The sequence below is a fragment of the Triticum urartu genome, chromosome 2A (assembly GCF_056163025.1).
Source record: "Triticum urartu cultivar PI428250 chromosome 2A, HENAU_Tu73, whole genome shotgun sequence".
Classification (NCBI taxonomy): domain Eukaryota; kingdom Viridiplantae; phylum Streptophyta; class Magnoliopsida; order Poales; family Poaceae; genus Triticum; species Triticum urartu.
In genome coordinates, this window is record NC_141874.1 from 383,552,692 (window position 1) to 383,560,839 (window position 8,148).

Consider the following 8,148-nt stretch of genomic DNA (forward strand, 5'->3'; position numbering starts at 1 on the left):
AAACTCTGTCACTTGCATCCAAACAAAACTCCATGCGTATCTGGACCGATCTCGAAAAGCTAGAGGATGACTCTATGCACCTTCATCATCCAAATGGCTCCGTCATCAAGACATTAGTAGGAGTATAACAAACCTATCATCCTGACCCAGTCACAACCTGTTATGTTGCTTGCAAGCAATATTTTTGACTCGGTTCTTCTGCGGAAACAGACGTTAGTCCACTACTACTACAGTACATATGAAATGTAGTCATTTCTCTTATGCAATTGTAGTAACTACTCCTGCATATACCAGATTAATGTGTGTGAGTAGCGCGGGCTGATGTTAAGATTGGCTGGCCTGGCCTCCGCGGCTGCCCGAACACATTTAAGTTCTGGAGTGTTCTACATTTATTTTCTAAGGGCATCTTCAACGGTAATCTGCAAAAAACCTCCCGCACTAGTCCGCGGGTATAGTATGGGACCGGTAGCCGCATTATGTCCGCTAGCAAATTTAAATTCAAATCTACGCTGATCCACACAATGCGTCAGATCACACCCGCGTCGGGTCGCATCCCCGATCACAACCGAATGGAGGCAAATATGCTTTTACATGCCCGAATCCAAAAAAAAAAAAATATCAGTCCGGCTGTCCGTGCATTTCTGCCCTGTCGGACCGGCCATCCCAGGAAGATGCTTCCCGATCAAGGAGGTGCCGCCACCGCTACGTAGGCTGCCTCCGCGTGTGCGTCCACCTCCGCCTCTGTTGCGTCCTCATCTTGCGCCGTCGTCAACTAATTTTTCTGCCACTCCAGCATCTGATAGCGGACGGATTGCACGATAATTCTAGCGTCGACATCCAAAGAGTCGATATTCAATGTCAACATCTTGGCGTCTTCCGCATTGACGGCGATCTTCACCTCTTTTCCTCGAGCGCGACCTTCTTCTCCTCGAGTGCAGCCTTCCTCTCCTCGATCATGGTCCCCATCTCTTCGTTAGCTTGGCCGCCGCACCTTCTTGCTTCGCCCTTTCCTCCTCCCACTTCTTGCCCCGTAGATTTCTTCTAACCTTTTTCGGAGGTTCTTGGGCCAGGTCGGTAGGTCACAGGTTTCTTCCTCGTTACCTTGGGCGGCGGTCTTGGCGATGAAAAGGATCCACTTTGGCTGCCCATTCTACTTCAACCAACAATGCATGACAGTGAAGGACTTATTCTCCAACTTCTTGTACACCACACAAGCACGAGTAGGCTAAAAAAGTGAAACAATGCAATTCCGTCTAATGAGCAACAAAACAATACATGTACAACTAGTGATCAACAAGAATAGAGTATGTCCGGCTAGTGTTCAACAAAACAAGAGCATATCCGGCTAGTGATCAACAAAATTAGAGCATATCCGGCTAGTGATCAACAAAACTAGAGCATAGCCGACTAGTGATAAAAAAACTAAAGGATATCCTGCTAGTGATCAATTTACTTACTCGGTGATTTGTGCACCGCTAGGCCACCGTGCCATGAGATGCTTCAAGTGCCTGCAATACTTGGAGACGGCCTCTTGGATGGTGTACCACCGATGGTTGAGGGACTTCCACTCACGGTTGCGGATCAACGTGTCAGAGTAGGGCGCGAAATGCTTGTGCTCATGGAACCATTGTTGGGGAACGTTGCATGGGAAACAAAAAATTTCCTACGCTTGATAAGATCAATCTAGGAGATGACATTTATGAGAGGAGAGATTGCATCTACATACCCTTGTAGTTCTCTAAGCGAAAGCGTTAAGAAACGCGGTTGATGTAGTCGAACGTCTTCGTGATCCAATCACGATCCGTCCCGCGAACTCCCGATCCAAGTGCCGAACGGACGGCACCTCCGCGTTCAACACACGTACGGCTTGATGACACCTTCACCTCCTCTATCCAGCGAGCGATGGTGAAGTAGTATCTCGAGCCCTTCGGCAGCATGACGACGTGGTGGTGGGGGTGTAATCTCAACAGAGCTTCGCTAAGCACTACAGAGAGGAAGAGGGCTACGAGGGAGAGGAGGGGCAGCGCCGTGGCATAGATGGGGTGCGGCTGCCCTCCCTCTACCCCTCTATATATAGGGGAAGGGAGGAGAAGGGGCGCCCTAAGGTTTCCCCTAGGGAGGCGGTGGCCACACAGATGGGGGCGCCCCTAGGGAAACCCTAGGGTGACTTGCCCCCCAAGCCAGGTGGAGGTAGCCCTAGGGGGCGCCCCCCTCCTCTATTGATCGTGGGTGGGGGACTTGGGGCGCACAACCCCTTAGTGGGCTGATGTGTTCCCTCCCCTTGGCCCATGAGGCTCCCCAACACTTGTCAGGGGCCCCTGAAATACCTTTCGGTCATCCTGGCCATAACCCGGTGCCCCTGGAACACTTTCGGACTCCGATTCCTTTCATTATATATATATATATATAGGGTTGCACTATTCGTCATCCTGGGTGAGGAATAATTATTCTTCATCCCACTCTATTTTACTTGCATAAGTTTTGTCTTATTTCCGACGTAAAAAGAGACCGTAAGAAAATATATAGTCGTTATAAAAAATATTTTATGTTATGTAAAATTACGAACGTAAAAATATAGTGTAAAATACACATGAATTGTAAATTTTCTTGTCTTATGACCTATATTTTTATTTTCTTATGCCAAATTTTACGCAATGAATCAATAGGAATGTAACTATTTAAATTGTAAATGTAATTTAATTATGAAATAATCGTAAGATTACCTCGGGTGAAGAATAACTTATTCTGCACCCTGGGTGATGAATAGTAACTATATATATATATATATATCGATATTCACCTCCGGACTATTCCGGAGTTCCTCATCACGTCTGGGATCTCATCCGGGACTCCGAACAATCTTCGGTAACCACCATAATGACTCAACTATACTTATATCGTCACCAAACGTTAAGTGTGTAGACCCTGCGGGTTCGAGAACTATGCAGACATGACCAAGACACCTTTACAGTCAATAACCAATAGTGGGACCCGGATACCCATATTGGTTCCTACATATTCTACGAGTATCTTATCAGTCGAACCTCGATGTCAAGGATTCAGCTAATCCCGTATGTAGTTCCCTTTGTGTATCGGTATGTTACTTGCCCGAGATTCGATCATCGGTATCACCATACCCACTTCAATCTCGTTACTGCCAAGTCTATTTACTCGTTCCGTAATACAAGATCCCGTGGCTAACCCATTAGTCAAATTGCTTGCAAGCTGATACGTATCCAATGTATCTATAATTTATGAAGTATTCATGTCAATATATTATAATTCTTGGATGTTTTACAATCATTTTATAGCAACTTTATATCATTTTTTGGGACTAACCTATTGACCCAGTGCCCAGTGCCAGTTGCTATTTTTTGTTTGTTTTTTTACATCGCAGAAAATCAATATTAAATGGAGTCCAAACACCGCAAAATTTTTTGTGGATTTTTTATGGACCAAAATGAACCCAATGGGCCAGAGCTGCACCTGGGGGGTGCCTCGAGGAGGGCACAACCCACCAGGGCGCGCCAGGGCCCCCTGGCGCGCCCAGGTGGGTTGTGCCCACCTCGGTGGCCTCCCGTACCCCTTCTTTGCACCGTAAATTTCCAAATATTCCGAAACCCCTCGGGGTTAACCTAGATCAGAAGTTCCGCCGCCGCAGGGCTCCGTAGCCACCGAAAACAAATCTAGACGTCCCGACACCCTGCCGGAGGGGGGGGATCATCTTCGGTGGCCATCTTCATCATCCCGGTGGCCACCATGATGAGGAGGGAGTAGTCCACCCTCGGGGCTGAGGGTTTGTACCAGTAGCTATGTGTTTAATCTCTCCCTCTCGTGTTCTTGAGATATCACAATCTTGATGTATCACGGGCTTTGTTAATATAGTCGGATCACATGGTGTTTTCCCCTCTCTATCCTGTTGTGATGAATTGAGTTTTTCCTTTTGAGATTTCGTGGTTATCGGATTGAATACTTTTATGGACTTGAGAACACTTGATATATGTCTTGCAATTGAATACTCATGGTGAATATGGGGTATCGTATTGATTCACTTGATATATGTTTGGCACTCAACTTGTGGATTCCAGCGGTGACATTGGGGTAATCTATGCATAGGGGTTGATGCACGTTCTTGTCCTTGTTTCTCCGCCGCTGCAGGGCTCCGTAGCCACCGAAAACCAATCTAGACCCATTCCAGCACCCTGCCAGAGGGGGGAATCATCTCCGGTGGCCATCTTCATCATCCCAGCGACCACCACGATGAGGAGGGAGTAGTCCACCCTCGAGGCTGAGGGTTTGTATCAGTAGCTATGTGTTTTATCTCTCTCTCGTGATCTATATCATGGGATTTGTTAATATAGTCGGATCATATAATGTTTCTCCCCTCTATACTCTCGTTGTGATGAATCTTTTACCCTTTGAAGTTTTGTCTTGTCAGATTGAATATTCAGAGATGAGAACACATGATATATGTCTTGCGGTATGAATACTTGAGGTGACAATTGGGGTATTTTATCGATTCACTTGATATATGTTATGGCATTCAACTCGTGGATTCCCGCGGTGATATTGGGGTAATCTATGCATAGGGGTTGATGCATGTTTTTCTCTGACGGAAACTTCGAGGTCTCTTTATAGTTCTTTGTGTGGATTGAGTATTATGAATATGAATATGCTTTGGTGTTATTCTACTACGAACTCTAGCATAGATCGAATGGAAAAAATAGTTTTGCGTTATTTTAGTACGAACTCTTGAATAGATCGAACGGAAAGAAAAGCTTTGAGGTGTTTTAGTACCCTACAAACAATTCCTATCTTTTGTTCTCCGCTAATAGGAACTCGGGAGTGATTCTTCGTTACACTTTGAGGGATAATCATATGATCCAACTACGTTAGCATTGTTGAGAGATTACACTAGCGAAAGTACGGACCCTAGGCCTTGTTTTTAAGCATTGCAATACCGTTTTTGTGCCCGTTTACTATTTGCTACCTTGATATTTTTATTTATTCAGATTATAAAATATATTTCTACCATCCATATTACACTTTTATCACCATCTCTTCGCCGAACTAGTGCACCTATACAATTTGCCATTGTATTGGGTGTGTTGGGGACACAAGAGATTTCTTGTATTTGGTTGCAGGGTTGTTTGAGAGAGACCATCTTCATCCTACACCTCTCACGGATTGATAAACCTTAGGTCATCCACTTGAGGGAAAATTGCTACTGTCCTACAAAACTCCGCGCTTGGAGGCCCAAGACGTGTCTACAAGAATAAAGATGCGTAGTAGACATCAAGCTCTTTTCTGGAGCTGTTGCCGGGGAGGTGAGTGCATGAAGGTATATCTTTAGATCTTGTAATTGAATCGTTTAGTTTCTTGTTTTATCACTAGTTTGGTTTATAAAATAAAACTAAAAAAATATGGAATTGAGGTTGCATCATATTATTGATCATCTTTATAATATCTTTCTTGAAAATGATGGTTCGGAAAATTGTGCTCAATTATTAGAAGAAGAAGTCAATAAAATGTTTGGCACAAAATATTTGAATGATGAGCATGATTGCAATGTTGTTAGTATGAATTCTTTGAATATCCATGATGCTAATGATATGCAAAGCTACAAGCTTGGGGATGCTATATTTGATGAATATGATATTTTTAGTCCCCCAAGTTTTGATGAGAAAATTTATTACGATGATTACATGCCTCGTATTTATGATGATTATATTGATGAAAGTGGATTTGGAGAGGTCATGACTTTATTTAATGATGATTCCACTATGTTGGAAGAAGCCACAATTGATTATGACAACAAAGTTCCTATCTATGATGATTATGGTGATGACATGTATGCTATAAAGAATAATGATAACCATGAAACTTGTCATCATGATTTTAATTTTCACTCTCATGGTAGTTATTTTGTTGAGTTTGCTCCCACTACTATTGATGAGAAGAAATTTGCTTATGTGGAGAGTAACAAGTTTTCTATGATTTTGTGTCATGAAAAGAATGCTTTATGTGATGGTTATATTGTTGAATTTATTCATGATGCTACTGAAAATTACTATGAGGGAGGCACTTATGCTTGTAGGAATTGCAATAATATCAAGTTTCCTCTCTATGTGTTGAAAGTTTTGAAGTTATGCTTGTTTTGTCTTCCTATGCTAGTTGATTCTTGTTCCCATAAGTTGTTTGCTCACAAAATACCTATGCATAGGAAATGGGTTAGACTTAAATGTGCTATTCATATGCTTCATGATGCTCTCTTTATGTTTCAATTCTTATCTTTTATGCGAGCATCATTGAAATCGTCGTGCCTAGCTAAAAGGAATTAAAGAAAAGCGCTTGTTGGGAGACAACCCAACACTTTTAGCTACTATTTTTGTGAGTTCACATGATTAGGCTACTTCAGTAATCATGTTTTATTGCTCTTGTTTCAATAAAGCGCCAAGTAAGACCTTTGGGATGGCTTACGGTGATAGTTGGTTTGATCTTGCTGAAAAACAAAAACTTTTGCGGTTAGGAAAACAATTCTCATTTTAACAGAAGTGTCATAAAATGCCGATTCTTTTTGCAGAATATTAATAGACAAATTCCGCAGCCCATCCTAATTTTTTAGAATTTTTGGAGTTGTAGAAGTATGGTTTGAGTACAGATTACTACAGACTGTTCTGTTTTTGATAGATTCTGTTTTCAATGCATAGTTTGCTTGTTTTCTAGTTTCTATGGTTTATATTGCTCAATATAAATTATAGAAATGATATCATACAGTAGGCATTGTGTGGAAACAATTATTAATCTTGTCTTTGACAGTACCATAAGTGAAATGGTTTGCTCTTTATCATACCAACCTATCTCACAAAGTTCTGTTAAGTTTTGTGTGATTGAAATTTTCAAGTTTTGGGTGAGATATCAAGATGAGGAGAATAAGGAGTGACAAGACCCTAAGCTTGGGGATGCCCAAGGCATCCCAAGGTAATATTTAAGGAATATCCAAGCAACTAAGCTTGGGATGCCTCGGAAGGCATCCCCTCTTTCCTCTCCAACATTATCGGTATCCTCATTTGGAGCTATGTTTTCATTCGTCACATGATATGAATTTTGCTTGGAGCGTCAATTTATTTTGTTAGAATTTGCTTTCTGTTATTTATAATAATGTTTTGCATTTTTTATTTCAATAAAAGTGGCAATGATAGCCTTTGCAATGCTTATTATGCAAGTATACTTGTTGTTGTTTGAAAACATAAAGTTTACAGCTGTTGCAAAAATTCCCTAGAAAATTCAGAATGTGATAAACTATTGAAACTTTTTGCAAAATGAGCTCTGATAAATTTTCTACAGTGTGGTAAATTTTCATAATTTTTGGACTTAAAGAAGTATTGATACTCTTGCATTCTTTACAGACTGTACTGTTTTGGCAGATTGCTGTTATGTTTGCATATGTTTGCTTGTTTAATGATTCTATTTGAGGATAGGAGTATTAAATATGCAGAGGCATTTAGTATGCAATGTTGAATAATAATTTTAATGATTTGCTATAGTAGAGAATGATAAGGTTTTTGCATTGGTTTATACTAACTTATCTCACGAGTTCTTGTTGAGTTTTGTGTGGATGAAGCTTTTGAGATTTAGGAAAAACGTAATATGAGAGGAATTAAGGAGACACAAAAGCTCAAGCTTGGGGATGCCCAAGGCATCCCAAGATAATATTCAAGAAGTCTCAAGCATCTATGCTTGGGGATGCCCCGGTAGGCATCCCACCTTTCTTCTTCAACAATTATCAGTTAGTATCGGTTGAGCCTAAGTTTTTGCTTCTCCACATGATGTGTGCTATTCTTAGAATGTCATTTGGTCTTGTTTCGCTTGTTGTTTTAATAAAATACTTACATCTGAAAGTTTTTAAATAAAATAGTCCTAAAATAGTTGCCAGGGAGGCTAAGTAAGCGGCATTCACACCCCGTCAACAAAGCTCTTTTCTATGTCATTTACTCTTGTGCTTCACTTATATCCTATGAGTAAATTGTTGAATAAATTGAATTTCATGAAGTTGAAATGATATCATGCCTAGTGGTAGCTTCACATTGGGTTTAGAAAGTGAAATCTTTTGAGGCTTGACAATCACAATATTGTCATACACGCAAT